Below are 24,488 nucleotides of genomic sequence, written 5' to 3'. Positions count from 1 at the left end.
TCTCTGATTTTTTTCTCTCCGAAAGCAAATATATAGAGTTGGAGTTGGTGTCGGAGGGCATCCAGGGGGCCCACGAGGTAGGGGGCGCGCCCTAGAGGGGGGGGGGGCGGCGCCCCCACCCTCGTCGACAGGGTGTGGGCCCCCTGGTCTTCATCTTTGGCGAGGATTTATTATTATTTTTTCTAAGATGTTCCGTGGAGTTTCAGGTCATTCCGAGAATATTTGTTTTCTACACATAAAACAACACCATGGCAATTCTGCTGAAAACAGCGTCAGTTCCATTCAAATCATACAAGTTAGAGTCCAAAAGAAGGGCAAAAGTGTTTGGAAAAGCAGATACGACGGAGACGTATCAACTCCCCCAAGCTTAAACCCTTGCTTGTCCTCAAGAAATTCAGTTGACAAACTGAAAGAAAGAAACAAAAACTTTTACAAACTCTGTTTGCTCTTGTTGTTGTAACTATGTCAAGCCAGCATTCAAGTTTTCAGCATAGATCATAACTAACCACATTTGCAATAATTCTCAGGTCTCATAATTACTCATATCAATAGCATAATCAACTAGCAAGTCATAATAATAAATCTCGGATGACAACACTTTCTCAAAACAATCATAATATGATATAACAAGATGGTATCTCACTAGCCCTTTCTGAGACCGCAAAACATAAATGCAGTGCACCTTTGAAGATCAAGGACTGACTAGACATTGTAATTCATGGTAAAAGAGATCCAATCATAGTCACACCCAATATAAGTTAATAGTGATGAATGCAAATGACAGATGTGCTCTCCAGCTAGTGCTTTTTAATAAGAGGGTGATGACTCAACATAAAAGTAAATGGATAAGCCCTTCGCAAAGGGAAGCAGGGATTTGTAGAGGTGCCAGAGCTCAGTTTTGAAATAGAGATAAATTGTATTTTGAGCGGTATACTTTCATTGTCAATGTAGCAACTAAGAGATGGCGATATCTTCCATGCTAAACACATTATAGGCGGTTCCCAAACAGAATGGTAAAGTTTATACTCCCCCTCCACCAACAAGCATCAATCCATGACTTGCTCGAAACAATGAGTGTCTCCAATATACATCAGGTCCCAGGGGGATTTTTGTTTGCAATTAATTTTGATTTAGTTTGCATAAAGCATGGGACTGGGCATCCCGGTGACCAGCCATTTTCTCGTGAGTGAGGAGCGGAGTCCACTCCTCTTGAGAATAACCCGCCTAACACGGAAGATAAGGACAGCCTTGGTTGATACATGAGCTATTCGAGCATACAAAACAAAATGTTTATTTGAAGGTTTAGAGTTTGGCACATACAAATTTACTTGGAACGGCAGGTAGATACCGCATATAGGAAGGTATGGTGGACTCATCTGGAATAACTTTCGGGTTTAAGGGATTGGATGCACAAGCAGTATTCCCGCTTAGTACAGGTGAAGGCTAGCAAAAGACTGGGAAGCGACCAACTAGAGAGCGACAACAGCCATGTACATGCATTAAAATTAATAAACATTGGATGCAAGCATGAGTAGGATATAATCCACCATGAACATAAATATCGTGAAGGCTATGTTGATTTGTTTCAACTACATGCGTGAACATGTGCCAAGTCAAGTCACTTAAACCATTCGAAGGAGGATACCACCCCATCATACCACATCATAATCATCGCAATAGCATGTTGGCACACAAGGTAAATCATTATAACTCATAGCTAATCAAGCATGGCATAAGCAACTATGATCTCTAATTGTAATTGCGAACATGTTTATTCATAATAAGCTGAATCAAGAACGAGGGACTCATCATATTTACAAAAAACAAAAGAGGTCGAGTTCATACCAGCTTTTCTCATCTCAGTCAGCCCATCATATATCATCATAATTGCCTTTCACTTGCACAACCGAACGGTGTGAATAATAATAAGGGTGCATGTGCATTGGACTAAGCTGGAATCTGCGAGCATTCAATAAACAGGAGAAGACAAGGCAATATGGGCTCTTGGTTAAATCAACAATAATGCATATAAGAGCCACTTGAACAATTTAATTATGGTCTTCTCCTACTGACCCCCAAAGAAAAGAAAAGAAATAAAACTATTTACACGGGAAAGCTCCCAACAAGCAAAAGAAGAACGGGAAATATTTTTGGGTTTTCTTTTTAATTATTACTACTACAGCAGAAAATAAACTACTACTAATTTTTTTGGTTTTTCTTAAGGTTTAACAAACACACAAGAAGAAAGCAGGAAAAAGAAAATAAACTAGCATGGATATTACAGTGAAAGAGTATGAGCACCGACATCTAGTGATGAGTGTGTATCAGCATAAATGTAATGTCGGTTAGAAATACGTACTCCCCCAAGCGTAGGCTTTTGGCCTAAGTTGGTCTATTGCCAGGGATAGCCTGGCAGATACCCGTAAGTGTAGCTGGGGTCATACTGCGACGAAGAATAGTTGTGATCATACTGTGATGAAGAAGAAGACTCTGACTGCCACTGGCTGACAGTCATCTCTGGATCCCAAGAATAAACAGATTGTCGTGGAGGCTCATCTTGTGGTTCCTGTTCCGGGGCTGGTGCAGGATTCTTGTAAGCTTGGACGACAGCCCACGTAACGAGGTAGGGTCCTACAAAATTAAACAAAGAAGGAGCAGGCAATGTAATAGTTTCAAGATAATGTTTATCAAAGTATAACTTATATTTGAGCTCTCCATTCCTGTCCTTAACAAGAAAATCATGAGCTATCATGCTCTTATAGTTTAGATAAGCATTAGGCAGCAATTTTTCTTCTTTCTCATAATGCCTAATATCTATGTTAAAGTGTGCAGCAAGGTAAGAAGCATAAATGCCTCCAAAGATGGGGCCTTTAGTACGGTTCAGACTCAACCACCTAGCAATAATTCCACCCATACTGACAGTGTTGTCGCGGTATAAACCATGGAACAGAATAATAATATCAGGAACACTGAGGTTCCCACGACCAATCAAGCATCGACTAGCAAATAAAGCAAAATAGCGTAACACAGGAAAATGTATGCTAGTGATTCTTGCATCAGAAACATTCCTATTTTCTCCCACAGAGATAAGGTTAATAAATGGTTCCAACTCTTTACGAGGTGGTTCCTCTAAGACACCATCATGAGGTATGTTGCAGACTGCGCAAAATTCAGATAATGGCATTTTCTTCACAACGTCATATAAATGAAACTCTACTGAAGGAGGTGACTCCTTAGGGAAAAAGTAGAAGTTTTGCACAAAAGTATTTGTGAGTAAGAGATACTGTGGACGTTGGTCGTGGACGAAGTCGGTGAGGCCAGCATTCTTAATCAATGAATAGAAATCCTCATAAATCCCGGCCTCTCTCAAGAAATTATCAGAAGGCCATTCACACGGCCGGATCTCCGCGGTACGAGGCAAATTATATTTGGGCCTCTGAGCTTCTTCATTTTGTTTATCCTTTGAGCTTCGGCTCGATGAACCCCTCAAAAGTCTCCTCATTATTTTTCTGAAATAATCTGAAATTTTTAGTAACTTCAAACAAAAGTGAACCAACTTCAATAAAACTGATAGCAACTACTCCTACAAGTTCCTAGAGCCTATATCACGCATTAGAACTACTTGGAACATATAAATTTGACATGCAAGCTCAAGAACATGGTCACCTATGCAGCACAAATTTGCAAAGAATAAAGCACTAGAACAAAAACTAATTGGACCAATGGAGGAGTCACATACCAAGGAATGCGAGAGGTGCTTTGAGCAAGGAGATCAAAAATCACAGCAAAAGTGGCTGGAACTCGTGCTTGAGTTGGTTTTTCGGGTTTGTGTGAGACAGAGGAAGAAGATGGGTGTTGGGATAAGTGGAGGAGGGCCACCGTGGGCCCACGAGGCAGGGGGCGTGCCGTAGAGGGGGGGGGCGCCCACCACCCTCGTGGCTAGGTGGCAGCTCCTCCCACGGTAATTTTTGCACAGTAAATCCTCAAATATTCCAGAAAAAATCATATTAAATTGGCATGTCATTCTGAGGACTTCTATTTTTGGGATATTTTTATATTGCATGGATAAGTCAGGAAACAGACAGAAAAATACAATTTTTACTTTATTTCTACTAATTAACAAAAAATATAGAGAGGGTACAGAAGTTTGTGCTTCTAGTTTCATCCATCTCATGCTCATCAAAAAGAATCCACTAACAAGGTTGATCAAGTCTTGTTAACAAACTCATTCCGATAATCATGAAACTGGAGAAATTTCAAATAACACTAAGTTACCTCAACGGGGATATGCACATCCCCAATAATAAGTATATCATATTTCTTTTTGACAGTAGGAAGAGGAAATTCAAAACCTCCAATTATAATCGATGGAATTTTTCCAATGGAGTTGATACTATGAACTTGAGGTTGTTTCCTCGGAAAGTGTACCGTATGCTCATTACCATTAACATGAAAAGTGACATTGCCTTTGTTGCAATCAATAACAGCCCCTATAGTATTAAGAAATGGTCTTCCAAGAATAATAGACATACTATCATCCTCAGGAATATCAAGTATAACAAAGTCTGTTAAAATAGTAACGTTTGCAACCACAACAAGCACATCCTCACAAATACCGACAGGTATAGCAGTTGATTTATCAGCCATTTGCAAAGATATTTCGCTAGGTGTCAGCTTACTCAAATCAAGTCTACGATATAAAGAGAGAGGCATAACACTAACACCGGCTCCAAGATCACATAAAGTAGTTTTAAAATAATTTCTTTTAATGGAGCAAGGTATAGTAGGTACTCCGGGGTCTCCAAGTTTCTTTGGTATTCCACCCTTAAAAGTATAATTAGCAAGCATGGTGGAAATCTCAGCTTCCGGTATCTTCCTTTTATTATTAATGATATCCTTCATATATTTAGCATAAGGATTTGTTTTGAGCACATCAGTTAATCGCATACGCAAAAAGATAGGCCTAATCATTTCAGCAAAGCGCTCAAAATCCTCATCATCCTTTTTCTTGGATGGTTTTGGAGGAAAAGGCATGGGTTTCTGAACCCAAGGTTCCCTTTCTTTACCATGTTTCCTAGCAACAAAGTCTCTTTTATCATAACGTTGATTCTTTGATTGTGGGTTATCAAGATCAACAGTAGGTTCAATTTCTACATCATTATCATTACTAGTTTGAGCATTATCATGAACATCATCATTAATATTTTCATTAGGTTCATGTTCATTACCAGATTGTGTTTCAGCATCAGACATAGAGATATCATTTGGATTATCAGGTGGTTCAGCAATAGGTTCACTAGAAGTTTGCACAGTTCTATCATTTTTCTTTTTCTTCTTTTTAGAAGAACTAGGAACATCAATATTATTTCTTTGAGAATCTTGCTCGATTCTCTTAGGGTGGCCTTCAGGATACAAAGGTTCCTGAGTCATTCTACCAGTTCTAGTAGCCACTCTAACAACATAATCATTTTTCTTACTATTCATTTCATCAAGCACTTCTTTTTGAGCCTTAAGTACTTGTTCTACTTGAGTGGTAACCATAGAAGCATGTTTGCTTACAAGTTTAAGTTCACCTTTAATATTAGCCATATATCACCCAAGTGTCTAATCATATAAGCATTTTCTTTTAATTGTCTACCAAAATAAGCATTGAAGTCATCTTGCTTAAACATAAAGTTATCAAACTCATCCAAGCACTCACTAGCAATTTTAGTAAGAGGGACTTCAGATTTATCATATCTATAGAGAGAATTTACCTTTACTACCTGTGTCGGGATATCGGGATCAGGAGGTTCTTAAGTAAATAAAGAATTGAGATCATATGTTTCTTCACCAGGCGGTATATTAAGACCATGTATTTCTTCAATAGGAGGTAAATTCTTAATATCTTCAGCTTTATACCTTTTTCTTTCATAGATTTCTTTGCCTCTTGCATATCTTCGGGACTGAGGTGTAACATCCCAAAATTCTAAATTTTGGAATGTTATAATAATTAAAATATATGATTGTTGAGTGATTGATTGAGTGAAATTTATTAGAATTTTAAACTTTTGAAGTTTTGTTGAGAGGGAATAAAAAGGACTTTCCAAAAAAAAGTTTCTGTTTGAAAATATTTGAATTTGGAAATATTTCAAACTTCATGCCACTCAATGATCCTCATGATTTCTTCAATGAAAGAGAGTGGGAAGTAAAGAAAAATTTCATTTTGAAGTTGTCATTTAATTTATTTTTTTAACTCAAAGTGGCATTTGAGTTTTATTCAAAAACTTTTCTGACAAAGAACACTTGAACAAAAGTGTTGAGAGGGAGTAACATGACACCCCAAAAATGTTGGAATAAATTTTCCATAGAGTTTTCAAAGTCATTTTGATTTTTGTTTGAATTTAAAAAAAATGACTTTTCAAAAAGTATTTTATTTGCCCCTGAAAATATCCCATTAAATTGGGCTTATTTTTCTGATCATTTTGATATATAATACTCCTATATTTTGTTTTCATTTTATTTTCTAAAATGATTTTTCTTTGCGGGTTATTCAAAAAAGGGAAGGTACTATTTTTTTGGGCCAAATCCGGCCCGGTCCGAACCGAATCATCTCCTTCCTCCAGGCAAGATACTGATACTCACGATCTACAGCCACCGCCGGAGCAACGCCGGAATCGCGGGATTCGCGAAATCCCTCGCCCCCTCCTCCAAGACGACCTCCTCCCCCTATAAATAGCCACATCGCGCATCCATTCCCCCACCTAGTCCCTCCTCTCCTCGCCCCACGTCGCCGAGCCGCCTCGCCGGAGTTCGTCGGAGCCGCCGCCGCCATTTGCTCCGCCCCACCCACCGCCGGCCCTCCCCGCCACCCACCGCCGCCACCAGCTGCTCTGCCCCGCTCCGCCGCCCCCGCCCATCCCCTCGCCTCGCCCGGAGGACCACCGGAGCCACTCCGCCCGAGCCCCTCGCCGAACAGCTACAGTAATCCCGACCTACCTTTTTTTCGTTCTGTTTTTAAAACAGAATAGTTTCAATCTTGTAAAATCCGCAGTTAATTATCTATGAGGTATTTTTGAGTGATTCCAACTGCCTTGGATCACAAATTTTATGAAGTTTCTGTTAGTTCAATTGTATTTCATAGTTGAGCAGTTTAAATTTGTGTTTCTATGAATTTTCTCAAATCACTAGATTTGAGCTATTTTGAGTTAGGAATATTATTTTTGACCGATTCTTTTTGCTACTGGTTACTTATTAGACTAGCTACACAGTAGTGTTTAGTTTGCATGTTAGTGAGTTAGTTAGACTAGCTTTTTATTGTAAACAGTACTGTTTACTCTGTTTTTAGTACTGTTTGTAGTTTAATTATTATTAATTAGTTTTAATTAGTTTCTTTTGCTAGTTTTCGCCAGTGTGGCATATATTCTATTGTTTAACAGTAGGTGATTTCTAGGATTTATTAGACTTAGTATTCTGGAGGTTCTAGGTGTTGTTTGTTGTATGACTAGTTGCTAGCAATAGGAATAGTGTTAGAGGTTTTAGGTACTGTTAGAATTTTATTATAGGAAAAATACTTTATGTTACATAGCGAATAATTATTTTACCTTGTGTTAAGTATTTTTTGTTTTAGGATTTTTACTTGTTGTTAGGTAGAGTTGTTGTGGTGTAGATTAGCCCTATAAGTTTATTTGAGTGATTTGGAGTTTTATTTGGTTTTTACCTTCGATCCTATTTCGATTTCGTTGTTATTTTGATTGTTATGATTGAGTGCTAGAATGATTGCTTATGTGAATACTATGCTTGCTTGTATAGATTTCATCGGAGAGTGACGACTAGTTTATCAAGTTTTTAAGAGCGATAATATCTTCACCAACTGGCCAGGCAAGTTCACTTTGACCATGTTTTCCATACCTATGTTTATTTGCATGTAGTATCACCCTTTTAACAGTCTCTCCAGTAGTGTTATTGAATCTTGTAGTTGAGTAGAATGCATGAGGTAGGAACCATCTCCCTGTTACCAAACCCGGGACGTTATATATTTTTAATGCTACACTATAGTAGACGGGGTTTGGTATGAGTGCATGAGAGTAGTGTGAAGGAGTACTCTATGTCAATGGCGACAACTTCATGATGGCACTGGCAAGGACTGCATCTTTAGGACTCCTCAAGATTTCGAGACTCGAGACAAGAATTCAATACACACTACTGGGTGAAGGACGGTTGACGGGCACCCTAGAGAAACCAGTGGTTGGCCGGGCTGCATGGAGAAGCGCCATGACATCTTGCGGAAAGCTTCACCCAGACTCAAAGAGACAGAAGGATACTTCATCCCCGGAAGCTTACTTGTGCAACCGCAAGTCACTATGGGCTCTGGCTTGGTTGACCTTAGTGGTGACTCTGGCTGGGACGGTGCTAGCAGATGTAGAACTACGGTAGGATTGGATGAGCACCGGACAGTGGTCAGAGGAACTCTTCGAAAGACCATGTTTCGGTCATCTTGTTCTCAAACACCCTGAAGTGCGAGAATGTAAAGAGAGGGATCGAATCTTGCGGGTAAAGTGTACAAACCTCTGCAGAGGGTTAAAACCTAATCGATTAGCCGTGTCCCCGGTTACGGACAATTTGAGCCTCTGGACTTGGATCTATCTCGGAACTCTCAACACCGGACTGCTAAATTAATTGTGGGCAACTTATGATGATTTGGGCTATGAGACATCGGTTGGCGGAACCATGTCATGATAGAAAACTCCGTAGTATAGACTCCGGATAATTTCTTTGATGTAGGGACAATGAAACTAGCTTTTACGCAAACAAAACTCAGATACCGAGACACAAAGCCATACTGCATATAGTATAGTTTATCATCTGTTTTCTCTTATGGTGATCTTGCCGGTACATTCAATGTACTGACCTACACGGCTGCAACATCTCATGTTGCAGATATGTTTCTTCCGACGAGTAATAGTTACGTCATAGGATTATGGTCTACACTCGACCTGCCGATGGCGTTGATGGGACTCCACACCCGATTGTTTGTTTCCGCTGAGACTTATGAGGTATATATTAGTTTTACGTTATTTATACATGTGATTGCACTTTGATATATACATTGATGTACTGTGTGTGCTAGCATACCGATCCAGGGATGGCACAGATACACAAAGGCTTGACCGTCTGAGGTCGGGTCGCTACAGATATGGTATTAGAGCACATGTTGACTGTAGGACGTGACCCTAGAAATCAGAAAGCTCCTAGGACATGAAATCTCTAAAACTTTATTTTTAAAAGAATCCATTACTTCTCATCTTTTCTGATTTTATCAAATATCTTCTCTTACCTCAAATAGTTAGAATATACCCCTTTTCCCTTTTGACCACACGGAGGATCAACTAAAGCCGCTCCAAGAAGGACAAGATATCAGACAACCGATGACCATTTCAGAGTAAATAGGATTTCACCATGCATTAAAATAGTTGAAGCTACAACATTTGAAGACTCCGGAGACTCGAAGAATCTGAAGACTCTAAAGATTTATTTGACTTTTAGAAGACCAAACCCTTGTTATATACTTGCGTTAGATGTGACGATTTGTGAGCTGTCATCTATTTGATGTTTTTCCGACAACCACAAATAAAACCCATTTTCAAAACTATTGCTTGTATTGTGTGTATCCCTCCCCACCTCTCTCTTATCTCACCCTAAAACCCTTGGACCCAGTAGATGATGAATGAAGTTGGACTGGTATTCTCTGGACCGAAAACCCAGCCGGAGGCAGAGCTATGGATTCAGAACATGGAGAATCACTTCGGGAGCAATTTGGTTTCAAGGAAGAATGAAGTATCGTATGCTCTTCAGTACTTTGAAGGAAGTGCTTCAACATGGTGGCATATGCATCAGACTATACAGGGATGGAATGGATCAAGGACTTGGGAAGAATTCAAGAAGACTCTTACAAGATCACGTCTTATCCGGAGCACCATGATACCCCAAGAAATAAACCTTGTGCCTGCAAAATTTGCAGAGAAATAGGACACACCCAGGAGAAACACAAGGATGGATGCCCTCATTGTAAGGAGAAACACCCAGCTAAGGAATGCCCAACTAGTCAGGTGACTTGTTTCTTGTGTGAAGGAACCACCCACTACCCAGCTCAGTGTCACATTTACCCCATGGTGCAACAAACTATTCAGAAGCAGGAAGAAGGAATGAAAGAAGCCCTCCGAGAAGTTATGAAAGAATATATGATTAAGGAAAGTGTTGAAGACCCTGATGGAGAAAGCCTCAACAGATTTTACTCCAATGCCTGTTATTCATGTGGAGAAGAAGGACACTTTTCAAAGTATTGCACCAACGAAAGAAAAGAGTATCTGGGATACTTCCCGACAGAAGGAGTGGAGTTTGATCCACAGGGAATAGGACGTTTGATCAGAACGAAGAAAACCAAGAAGAGAAAACAAAGACACCCTCAGAACAACCCAATTTCTGCAAAGAGGGACAAGAGTCATATTACCTGTTTTGAATGTAAGGACGTCAGGCATTATGCCAATGATTGTCTCGAAAGGAAGCAAGGTACTCAAGGAGCAGGCACCATCACCAAGAAGCCTTGAGACATGCTGGAAGTTATTTGTTTCCATTGCAAGGAAGCAGGACATTTTGCTAGGGATTGTTCAAATCATGAGGAAGCTAGAGCTGAGTAGTGGAGATGTTGATATCAGTAATAAGGGTAGTAAGGAAAACACTTTTTAATTAGAATGCGGGGTTGAGTTATGTAATAGATTACTCAGAGATTGTAAAAATTCATGACTCAATAAAGTTGATATGTCATATGCTGAAAGGCTTTAAGGAGTTGTTATGTTTTATCTTGGAAAGTAATATTCTGGGTGAACATGGAAGAAAATGAGTTATGATGCATAAACTGGATGTTGGAAGTTGAGTTTGAAGTTTTGTTTGAATGATATGAATGTGTACCCAAGGAGATGTGTATCTTATGCTGAGCACCATTTTTGTTTTACAACTGCAGATGACGACCCTTTATGAGTCTTTCCTTAAGGGCCCGGAAATGATCATGACCCTGACAAGTGATCATGACTATCCGAAGATCCTGAAGGACATGATGAAGCATATTCACCTTGAAGGAGATGCAATCTACAAAGGCTACCCCTTCATGCAAAAGGGAGTGGAACTTTGGTATGTGGAGGTACACCTCCACCGTATGAAAGGAGTTTGCCCAAAGACGATGGGGCAATACTTTTTCATCTCACGTGTACTAGAAGCAACTTTCTTCGACGTTGTTCATGAAGCAGCCATGGAAGCCATACGCCAGATCGGAGAAATACTTGAAGCAAGACTCCGTTATACTCAGGAATACCTAAGAGAAGTGCATGCAGAGATGATGGAGATGAAGCTCAAGGCCACCACGATGAAACAGAGGATTGAAGATTTCAAGGAGCATGTCGCCCAATTCCAGTGGGACTGAAGGATCCTCAAGGAGGAAAAATGAATAAAGTGGGAAGTAATGCTTGACCATACCAAACCATGTGGATGGCGGCATTTGTAATAAAGTATTTTTTTGGAATTTGGATTTATGAAAAATGGTTAAGGAGGTAATAAAAGATTTGATATGAAAATAATATGATTTATGGATGAACTAGTGCATTTCATTTAAGTGTGGTATTACTTCATAAAGTCACAAAATCAATGAAGAAAAAAAGGGCGTTGTTCATGACGGTCCATAGAAAGGAGCCGGACGAAATACGTTGGAGTTTGATTATGATAGTTACCCCAAGAGTATGACAAAATGAAGTACTATTGGATTTAAAGGATGTTTAATGTTGGAATATGGAACAACGGTAACTCCACGGATGAGTTAACACTATGCAAGCGTTGAAGTGGACCCATAACCCACATGCCCAGGATTTGACAAAGGCACAAGCACAATCTTGTTGAAGGAAGAATTCTGGAAGAAGCTGTGAATTGATCATCAGACGTTACATAGGATGTTACGTAAACCCCGAGATTGTGAAGAACGATAGATGTTTTGTTCAGCTTGCAGAATCAATGGATTTACCCGAACCCAGTTCGAGGACAAGAGAAATTTCTGCAAAGCTTGTGAGGATGCCCGACTGTTAGAAATACGAGATTCGCTAAACCTTATACAGGGTAATGATCTGGGTGCGGAATGAATTGATCACCATACCGACTTACTCTTATCATTCACTCTTGATATTTGGAATGGTAAATCTGAGAGACTTACCCATAGTAAAGTGACGACGCTCGTTGAAGCCTTTCTTAAGCCTTAGAATGGTATGATGATAAACCCATGTACATGGCAGCTGTTGCCAATCGTAGATTATACAGTGAGAATGAAGCCAATGCCCTTTTTCTGTAGAAACCATTAATGGTAGGCCACCATGAGTATTTCGATAGTTGTCTAGAACGGACGTAGACCTATCAGCTAAGATCCAGTCTCAGACGAACTTCATCTTTGACGAAGCGACCAAAGATTTTGAGGAAAACGCTATGCTTCTGACAGAAGAGCGCTAATGAAGGAGCTATTATAAGATATGTGAAGAGATAGATATTGTCGGCACTTTGGAGGAAGTATCTGAGTTTATTGGAAATGTAACCTTGCTTTTAAGTGTGGTAGCACCCTTGACCCTTCCGGCCAAAATATTTGCTAGAAGACCCCCAACCCCTAACCTTTTCTTGCTAGCCTCTTCGAATCTCAAGGACGAGATTCATTTTAAGTGTGGTAGTTTGTAACATCCCAAAATTCTAAATTTTGGAATGTTATAATAATTAAAATATATGATTGTTGAGTGATTGATTGAGTGGAATTTATTAGAATTTTAAACTTTTGAAGTTTTGTTGAGAGGGAATAAAAAGGACTTTCCAAAAAAAGTTTCTGTTTGAAAATATTTGAATTTGGAAATATTTCAAACTCCATGCCACTCAATGGTCCTCATGATTTCTTCAATGAAGGAGAGTGGGAAGTAAAGAAAAATTTCATTTTGAAGTTGTCATTTAATTTATTTTTTTAACTCAAAGTGGCATTTGAGTTTTATTCAAAAACTTTTCTCACAAAGAACACTTGAACAAAAGTGTTGAGAGGGAGTAACATGACACCCCAAAAATGTTGGAATAAATTTTCCATAGAGTTTTGAAAGTCATTTTGATTTTTGTTTGAATTTAAAAAATGACTTTTCAAAAAGTAATTTATTTGCGCCTGGAAAATATCCCATTAAATTGGGCCTATTTTTCTGATCATTTTGATATATAATACTCCTATATTTTGTTTTCATTTTATTTTATAAAATGATTTTTCTTCGCCGGTTATTCAAAAAAGGGAAGGTACTGTTTTTTTGGGCCAAATCCGGCCCGATCCGAACCGAATCATCTCCTTCCTCGAGGCAAGATACTCATGATCTACAGCCACCGCCGGAGCATCACCGGAATCGCAGGATTCGCGAAATCCCTCGCCCCCTCCTCCAAGACGACCTCCTCCCCTATAAATAGCCACATCGCGCATCCATTCCCCCACCTAGTCCCTCCTCTCCTCGCCCCACGTCGCCGAGCCGCCCCGCCGGAGTTCGTCGGAGCCGCCGCCGCCATTTGCTCCGCCCACCCACCGCCCGCCCCCCCCGCCACCCACCGCCGCCACCAGCTGCTCCGCCCCGCTCTGCCGCCCCCGCCCATCCCCTCGCCTCGCTCGGAGGACCACCGGAGCCACTCAGCCCGAGCCCCTCGCCGGAACAGCTACAGTAATCCCGACCTGCCTTTTTTTTTGTTCTGTTTTTAAAACAGAATAGTTTCAATCTTGTAAAATCCGCAATTAATTATCTACGAGGTATTTTTGAGTGATTCCAACTGCCTTGGATCACAAATTTTATGAAGTTTCTGTTAGTTCAATTGTATTTCATATGTGAGCAGTTTAAATTTGTGTTTGTATGAATTTTCTCAAATCACTAGATTTGAGCTATTTTGAGTTAGGAATATTATTTTTTACCAATTCTTTTTGCTACTGGTTACTTATTAGACTAGCTACGCAGTAGTGTTTACTTTGCATGTTAGTGAGTTAGTTAGATTAGATTTTTATTGTAAATAATACTGTTTACTCTGTTTTTAGTATTGTTTGTAGTTTAATTATTATTAAGTAGTTTTAATTAGTTTCTTTTGCTAGTTTTCGCTAGTGTGTCATATATTCTATTGTTTAACAGTAGGTGATTTCTAGGATTTATTAGGCTTAGTATTCTTGAGGTTCTAGGTGTTGTTTGTTGTATGACTAGTTGCTAGCAATAGGAATAGTTATAGAGGTTCTAGGTACTGTTAGAATTTTATTATAGGAAATTACTTTATGTTACATAGCGAATAATTATTTTACCTTGTGTTAAGTATTTTTTTGTTTTAGGATTTTTACTTGTTGTTAGGTGGAGTTGCTGTGGTGTAGATTAGCCCTATAAGTTTATTTGAGTGATTTGGAGTTTTATTTGGTTTTTACCTTCGATCCTATTTCAATTTCGTTGTTATTTTGATTGTTATGATTGAGTGCTAGAATGATTGCTTATGTGAATACTATGCTTGCTTGTATAGATTTCATCGGAGAGTGACGACTAGTTTATCAAGTTTTTAAGAGCGATAATATCTTCACCAACTGGCCAGGCAAGTTCACTTTGTCCATGTTTTCCATACCTATGTTTATTTGCATGCAGTATCACCCTTTTAATAGTCTCTCCAGCAGTGTTATTGAATCTTGTAGTTGAGTAGAATGCATGAGGTAGGAACCATCTCCCTGTTACCAAACCCGGGACGTTATATATTTTTAATGCTACGCTATAGTAGACGGGGTTTGGTATTATTTCCCTGAAAAGAGAACCAGCACAACTATCCAGGTAACCTCTGGAAGCATCGGTTAGTCAACATATTATTCAATAGAATTTCAGCTTCATCCGGTGTTCTTTCCCTAAAAAGAGAACCAGCACAACTATCCAGGTAACCTCTGGAAGCATCGGTTAGTCCATTATAAAAGATATCACGTATTTTAGGTTTCTTAAGAGGATGATCAGGCAAAGCATTGAGTAACTTGAGAAGCCTCCCCCAAGCTTGTGGGAGACTCTCTTCTTTAATTTGCATAAAGTTGTATATTTCCCTCAAAGCAGCTTGTTTCTTATGAGCAGGGAAATATTTAGCAGAGAAGTGATAAATCATATCCTGGGGACTACGCACACAACGAGGATCAAGAGAATTAAACCATATCTTAGCATCACCCTTTAATGAGAATGGAAATATTTTGAGTATATAAAAGTAACGCGATCTCTCATCATTAGTGAACAGGGCGGCTATATCTTAGTAAGATGTGCCACAACAGTTTCAGATTCATAGCCATAAATCAGATCAGATTCAACCAAAGTAATTATATCAGGATCAACAGAGAATTCATAATCCTTATCAGGAACACATATAGGTGAAGTAGCAAAAGCAGGGTCGGGTTTCATTTTATCTCTAAGTGATTCTTTGTTCCATTTAACTAATAACCTCTTAAGCTCATACCTATCCCTGCAAGCTAAAATAGCGGCAGAAGATTCCATATCAAAAAGATAACCCTCAGGAATAACAGGCATATTTTCATCATAACTATCATCATCGTATTCAGATTAAATAATTTATTTTTCTCTAGCTCTAGCAATTTGTTCATCAAGAAATTCACCAAGGGGCATAGTAGTATTAGGCATAGAAGCAGTTTCATCATAAGTATCATGCATAGCAGAAGCGGCATCATCAATAACATGCGACATATCGGAACAAATAGCAGAAGCAGGTTTAGGTGTCGCTAGCCTACTCATAACAGAAGGTGAATCAAGTGCAGAGCTAGATGGCAGTTCCTTACCTCCCCTTGTAGTTGAGGGATAAATTGTTGTCTTAGCGTCTTTCAAGTTCTTCATAGTGTCCAGCAGATATAAATCCCAAGTGACTCAAAGAATAGAGCTATGCTCCCCGGCAACGGCGCCAGAAATTGGTCTTGATAACCCACAAGTATAGGGGATCGCAACAGCTTTCGAGGGTAGAGTATTCAACCCAAATTTATTGATTCGACACAAGGGGAGCCAAAGAATATTCTCAAGTATTAGCAGCCGAGTTGTCAATTCAACCACACCTAGAAACTTAGTATCTGCAGCAAAGTGTTTAGTAGCAAAGTAATATGATAGTGTTGGTAGCGGCAACAAAAGTAAAGACAGCAAAAGTAATGTTTTTGGTATTTTGTAGTGATTGTAATAGTAGCAGCGGGAAAGTAAATAAGCGAGAACCAGTATATGGAAAACTCGTAGGCACCAGATCAGTGATGGATAATTAGGCCAGATGCGGTTCATCATGTAATAGTCATAACATAGGGTGACACAGAACTAGCTCCAATTCATCAATGTGATGTAGGCATGTATTCCGTATATAGTCATATGTGCTTATGAAAAAGAACTTGCATGCCATCTTTTGTCCTACCCTCCCATGGCAGCGGGGTCCTATTGGAAACTAAGGGATATTAAGGCCTCCTTTTAATAGAGAACCGGAACAAAGCATTAGCACATAGTGAATACATGAACTCCTCAAACTATGGTCATCACCGGGAGTGGTCCCGATTATTGTCACTTCGGGGTTGCCGGATCATAACACATAGTAGGTGACTATAGACTTGCAAGATTGGATCAATAACTCACATATATTCATGAAAACATAATAGGTTCAGATCTGAAATCATGGCACTCGGGCCCTAGTGACAAGCATTAAGCATAGCAAAGTCATAGCAACATCAATCTCAGAACATAGTGGATACTAGGGATCAAACCCTAACAAAACTAACTCGATTACATGATAAATCTCATCCAACCCATCACCGTCCAACAAGCCTACGATGGAATTACTCACGCACGGCGGTGAGCATCATGAAATTGGTGATGGAGGATGGTTGATGATGATGATGGCGACGAATCCCCCCCTCCGGAGTCCCGAACGGACTCCAGATCAGCCCTCCCGAGAGGTTTTAGGGCTTGGCGGCGGCTTTGTATCGTAAACGCGATGATTTCTTCTCTCTGATTTTTTTCTCACCGAAAGAAAATATATAGAGTTGGAGTTGGCATCGGAGGGCATCCAGGGGGCCCACGAGGTAGGGGGGCGCGCCCTAGAGGGGGGGGGGGGCGCCCCCACCCTCGTGGACAGGGTTTGGGCCCCCTGGTCTTCATCTTTGGCAAGGATTTTTTATTATTTTTTCTAAGATGTTCCGTGGAGTTTCAGGTCATTCCGAGAATATTTGTTTTCTGCACATAAAACAACACCATGGCAATTCTGCTGAAAACAACATCAGTCCGGGTTAGTTCCAGTCAAATCCTACAAGTTAGAGTCCAAAACAAGGGAAAAGTGTTTGGAAAAGTAGATACGACGGAGACATATCACATATCAACTGCCACCAAGCTAGAATAGCTTCGTGATGAACTATAATATGCAAGGGATGGATAAGACGATTCCCGAGCTCTTCGCAATGCTAAAGGCTGCGGAGGTAGAAATCAAGAAGGAGCATCAAGTGTTGATGGTCAACAAGACCACTAGTTTGAAGAAAAAGGGTAAAGGGAAGAAGGGGAACTTCAAGAAGAACGACAAACAAGTTGCTGCTCAAGTGAAGAAGTCCAAGTCTGGACCTAAGCCTGAGATTGAGTGCTTCTACTGCAAAGGGACTAGTCACTAGAAGCGGAACTGCCCCAAATATTTGGCGGAGAAGAAGGATGGCAAAGTGAAAGGTATATTTGATATACATGTTTTTGATGTGTACCTTACTAATGCTCGGAGTAGAGCCTGGGTATTTGATACTGGTTCTGTTGCTAATATTTGCAACTCGAAACAGGGGCTACGGATTAAGCGAAAATTGGCTAAGGACGAGGTGACGATGCGCGTGGGAAATGGTTCCAAAGTCGATGTGATCGCCGTCGGCACGCTACCTCTACATCTACCTTCAGAAGAGTTTTAGACCTGAATAATTGTTATTTGGTGTCAGCGTTAAGCATGATCATTATATCTGGATCTTGTTTGATGCGAGACGGTTATTCATTTAAATCAGAGAATAATGGTTGTTCTATTTATATGAATAATATCTTTTATGGTCATGCACCCTTGATGAGTGGTCTATTTTTACTAAATCTTGATAGTAGTGATACACATGTTCAAAGTATTCGAGCCAAAAGATATAAGTTTAATAATGATAGTGCAACTTATTTGTGGCACTACCGTTTAGGTCATATTGGTGTAGAGCGCATGAAGAATCTCCATGCTGATGGTCTTTTGGAATCACTTGATTATGAATCACTTGATGCTTGCGAACCATGCCTCATGGGCAAGATGACTAAGACTCCGTTCTCCGGAACAATGGAGCGAGCAACAGACTTGTTGGAAATAATACATACTGATGGATGCGCTTCGATGAGTGTTGATGGTCGTGGCGGGTATCGTTATTTTCTTATCTTCACAGATGATTTGAGCAGATATGGGTATATCTACTTGATGAAACATAAGTCTGAAACATTTGTAACGTTCAAAAATTTTTAGAGTGAAGTGGAAACTCATCGTAACAAGAAAAGAAAGTTTCTACGATCTGATCGTGGAGGAGAATTTTGATTTTAGAGTTTGGTCTTCATTCGAAACAATGCGGAATAGTTTCTCAACTCATGCCACCTGGAACACCACAACATAATGGTGTGTCCGAACGTCGTAACCGCACTTTGTTAGATATGGTCCGATCTATGATGTCTCTTACTGATTTACCGCTATCGTTTTGGGGTTATGCTTTACAGACGTCTGCATTCACGTTAAATAGGGCACCATCAAAATCCGTTGAGACGACACCTTATGAACTGTGGTTTGGCAAGAAACCCAAGTTGTCGTTTCTTAAAGTTTGGGGCTGTGATGCTTATGTGAAAAAGCTTCAACCTGATAAGCTCGAACCCAAATCAAAGAAATGTGTCTTCATAGGATACACAAAGGAGACTATTGGGTACACCTTCTATCACAAATCCGAAGGCAAGATATTTGTTGCTAAGAATGGATCCTTTCTAGAGCAGGAGTTTCTCTCGAAAGAAGTGAGTGGGAGGAAAGTAGAACTTGGTGAGGTAATTGTACCTACTCCCTTATTGGAAAGTAGTTCATCACAGAAATCAGTTCCAGTGATTCCTACACCAGTAAGTGAGGAAGCTAATGATGATGATCATGAAACTTCTGATCAAGTTACTACCGAACCTCGTAGGTCAACCAGAGTAAGATCCGCATCAGAGTGGTACGGTAATCCTGTTCTGGAGGTCATGTTACTTGACCATGATGAACCTATGAACTATGATGAAGCGATGATGAGCCCAGATTCTGCAAAATGGCTTGAGGCCATGAAATCTGAGATGGGATCCATGTATGAGAACAAAGTGCGGACTTTGGTTGACTTACCCATTAATCGAAAGCCATAGAGAATAAATGGATCTTCAAGAAGAAGACTAACGCTGATGGTAATGTTACTGTCTACAAAGCTCGACTTGTTGCAAAAGGTTTTTGACAAGTTCAAGGAGTTGACTACGATGAGACTTTCTCACCCGTAGCAATGCTTAAGTCCATCCGAATCATGTTAGCAATTGCTGTTGGGGAATGCAGTAATTTCAAAATTTTCCTACGCACATGCAAGATCATGGTGATGCATAGAAACAAGAGGGAAGAGTGTTGTCCACGTACCCTCATAGACCGTAAGCCGAAGCTTTATGACAACGCGGTTGATGTAGTCTTACGTCTTCACGATCGACCGATCCTAGCACCAACGGTACGGCACCTCCGCGATCTACACACGTTCGGTTCGCTGACGTCCCACGAACTCACGATCCAGCAGAGTGTCAAGGGAGAGCTTCGTCAGCACGACGACGCGATGACGGTGATGATGATGCTATCGGAACAGGGCTTCGCCTAAGCACCGCTACGATATGACTGAGGTGGATTATGGTGGAGGGGGGCACCGCACACGGCTAAGATATCAATGATCAACTTGTGTGTCCATGGGGTGCCCCCTCCCCCGTATATAAAGGAGTGGAGGAGGGGGAGGGGGCCGGCCTCCTAGGCGCGCCCCAATGGGAGTCCTACTCCCACGGGGAGTAGGATTCCCCCCTTTCCCTAGTTGGATTAGGAGAGAAGGAAGGGGGAGGAAGGAGGAAGGAAAGGGGGGGCCGACCCCCCTCCCAATTCGGATTGGGCTTGGGGGCGCGCCCCCTCCTTTGCTTCGTTCTCCTCTCTCCCACTATGGCCCAGTAAGGCCCATGTACCTCCCGAGGGTTTCCGGTAACCTCCCGGTACATCGGTAAATGCCCTATCTCACCCGGAACCATTCCGACATCCAAATATAGTCATCCAATATATCGGTCTTTATGTCTCGACCATTTCAAGACTTCTTGTCATGTCCGTGATCATATCCGGGACTCCGGACTACCTTCGGTACATCAAAACACATAAACTCATAATACCGATCATCGCCGAACATTAAGTGTGCGGACCCTACGGGTTCGAGAACTATGTAGACATGACCGAGACATGTCTCCGGTCAATTACCAATAGCGGAACCTGGATGTTCATATTGGCTCCCACATACTCTACGAAGATCTTTATCGGTCAAACCGCATAACGATATACGTTGTTCCCTTTGTCATCGGTATGTTACTTGCCCTAGATTTGATCGTGGTATCTCAATACCTAGTTCAATCTCGTTACCGGCAAGTCTCTTTACTCGTTCTGTAATGCTACATCCGGTAACTAACTCATTAGCTAGATTGCTTGCAAGGCTTATAGTGATGTACATTACCGAGAGGGCCCAGAGATACCTCACCGACAATCGGAGTGAAAAATCCTAATCTCAATCTAAGCCAACTCAACAAACACCATCGGAGACACCTGTAGAGCACCTTTATAATCACCCATTTAAGTTGTGACATTTGGTAGCACACAAAGTGTTCCTCCGGTATTCGGGAGTTGCATGATCTCATAGTCATAGGAACATGTATAAGTTATGGAGAAAGCAATAGCAACAAACTAAACGATCATCGTGCTAAGCTAACGGATGGGTCAAGTCAATCACATCATTCTCTAATGATGCGATCCCGTTAATCAAATGACAACTCATGTCTATGGTTAGGAAACATAACCATCATTGATTCAACGAGCTAGTCAAGTAGAGGCAAACTAGTGACACTCTGTTTGTCTATGTATTCACACATGTACTAAGTTTCCAGTTAATAAAATTCTAGCATGGATAATGAACATTTATCATGATATAAGTAAATATAAATAAAAACTTTATTATTACCTCTAGGGCATATTTCCTTCAGTCTCCCACTTGCACTAGAGTCAATAATCTAGATTACATTGTAATGATTCTAACACCTATGGAGTCTTGGTGCTGATCATGTTTTGCTCGTGAGAGAGGCTTAGTCAACGGGTCTGCAACATTTAGATCCGTATGTATCTTGAAAATCTCTATGTCTCCCTCCTTGACTTGATCGCGGATGGAATTGAAGCGTCTCTTGATGTGCTTGGTTCTCTTGTGAAATCTGGATTTCTTTGCTAAGGCAATTACACCAGTATTGTCACAAAAGATTTTAATTGGACCCAATGCACTAGGTATGACACCTAAATCGGATATGAACTCATTCATCCAGACTCCTTCATTTGCTGCTTCCGAAACAGCTATGTATTCCGCTTCACACGTAGATCCCACCACGATGCTTTGCTTGGAACTGCACCAACTGACAGTTCCACCATTTAATAAAAACACGTATCCGGTTTGTGACTTAGAGTCATCCGAATCAGTGTCAAAGCTTGCATTGACATAATCATTTACGACGAGCTATTTGTCACCTCCATATACGAGAAACATATCCTTAGTCCTTTTCAGGTATTTCAGGATATTCTTGACCGCTGTTCAGTGATCCACTCCTGGATTACTTTGGTACCTCCCTGCTAAACTAATAGCATGCCACACATCAGGTCTGGTACACAACATTGCATACATGATAGAGCCTATGGCTGAAGCATAGGGAACACCTTTCATTTTCTCTCTATCTTCTGCAGTGGTAAGGCATTGAGTCTGAGTCAACTTCACACCTTGTAATACAAGCAAGAACCCTTTCTTTGCCTGATCCATTTTGAACTTCTTCAAAACTTTATCAAGGTATGTGCTTTGTGAAAGTCCAATTAAGTGTCTTGATCTATCTCTATAGTTCTTGATGCCCAATATATAAGCAGCATCACCGAGGTCTTTCATTGAAAAATTCTTATTCAAGTATCCTTTTATGCTATTCAGAAATTCAGTATCATTTCTGATCAACAATATGTCATCTACATATAATATCAGAAATGCTACGGAGCTCCCACTCACTTTCTTGTAAATACAGGCTTCTCCAAAAGTTTCTATAAAACCATATGCTTTGATCACACTATCAAAGCGTATATTCCAACTCCGAGAGCCTTGCACTAGTCCATAAATGGATCGCTGGAGCTTGCACACTTTGTTAGCACCTTTTGGATCGACAAAACCTTCTGGTTGCATCATATACAACTCTTCTTTAAGATATCCATTAAGGAATGCAATTTTGACATCCATTTGCAAAATTTCATAATCATAAAATTCGGCAATTGCTAACATGATTCAGACAGACTTAAGCATCGCTACGGGTGAGAAGGTCTCATTGTAGTCAACTCCTTGAAGTTCTCGAAAACCTTTTGCAACAAGTCGAGCTTTGTAGACAGTAATATTACCGTTAGCGTCTGTCTTCTTCTTGAAGATCCATTTATTCTCTATGGCCTGCCGATCATAGGGCAAGTCAACCAAACTCCACACTTTGTTCTCATACATGGATCCCATCTCAGATTTCATGGCCTCAAGCCATTTTGTGGAATCTGGGCTCATCATCGCTTCCTCATAGTTCGTAGGTTCATCATGGTCAAGTAACATGACTTCCAGAACAGGATTACCGTACCACTCTGATGCGGATCTTACTCCGGTTGACCTATGAGGTTCGGTAGTAACTTGATCAGAAGTTTCATGATCATCATCATTAGCTTCCTCACTTACTGGTCTATGAATCTCTGGAAACTGATTTAAGTGATGAACTACTTTCCAATAAGGGAGAAGGTACAATTACCTCGTCAAGTTCTACTTTCCTCCCACTCACTTCTTTCGAGAGAAACTCCTTCTCTAGAAAGGATCCATTCTTAGCAACGAATATCTTGCCTTCGGATCTCTGATAGAAGGTGTAACCAACAGTCTCCTTTGGGTATCCTATGAAGACACATTTCTCCGATTTGGGTTCGAGCTTATCAGGTTGAAGCTTTTGAACATAAGAATCGCAGCCCCAAACTTTAAGAAACGACAACTTGGGTTTCTTGCCAAATCACAGTTCGTAAGGTGTCGTCTCAACGGATTTAGATGGTGCCCTATTTAACGTGAATGCAGCCGTCTCTAAAGCATAACCCCAAAATGATAGCGGTAAATCAGTGAGAGACATCATAGATCGCACCATATCTAATAAAGTGCGGTTACGACATTCAGACACACCATTACGTTGTGGTGTTCCAGGTGGCGTGAGTTGCGAAACTATTCTGCATTGTTTCAAATGAAGTCCAAACTCATAACTCAAATATTCACCTCCACGATCAGATCATAGAAACTTGATTTTCTTGTTACGATGATTTTCCACTTCACTCTGAAATTCTTTGAACTTTTCAAATGTTTCAGACTTATATTTCATTAATTAGATATACCCATATCTGCTCAAATCATCTGTGAAGGTGAGAAAATAATGATATCCGCCACGAGCTTCAATGTTCATTGGACCACATACATCAATATGTATGATTTTCAATAACTCTGTTGCTCCCTCCATTGATCTGGAGAATGGAGTTTTAGTCATCTTGCCCATCAGGCATGGTTCGCAAGTACCAAGTGATTCATAATCAAGTCAAGTCCATCAGAATGGAGTTTCTTCATGCGCTTTACACCAATATGACCTAAATGGTAGTGCCACAAATAAGTTGTACTATCATTATCAACTCTGCATCTTTTGGCTTCAATACTATGAACATGTGTATCACTACTATCAAGATTTTGTAAAAATAGACCACTCATCAAGGGTGCATGACCATAAAAGATATTAATCCTATAAATAGAACAACCATTATTCTCTAATTTAAATGAATAACCGTCTCACATCAAAGAAGATCCAGATATAATGTTCATGCTCAACGCTGGCAGCAAATAACAATTATTTAGGTCTAAAACTAATCCCGAAGGTAGATGTAGAGGTAGCGTACCAACGGAGATCACATCGACTTTGGAACCATTTCCCACGCGCATCGTCACCTCGTACTTAGCCAATCTTCGCTTAATCCGTAGCCCCTGTTTCAAGTTGCGAATGTTAGCAACTGAACTAGTATCAAATACCCAGGCACTACTTTGA

Source organism: Triticum urartu, chromosome 1, assembly GCF_003073215.2.
Source record: "Triticum urartu cultivar G1812 chromosome 1, Tu2.1, whole genome shotgun sequence".
In the NCBI taxonomy this organism is placed as follows: Eukaryota; Viridiplantae; Streptophyta; class Magnoliopsida; order Poales; family Poaceae; genus Triticum; species Triticum urartu.
This window is presented reverse-complemented; position numbering follows the sequence as displayed.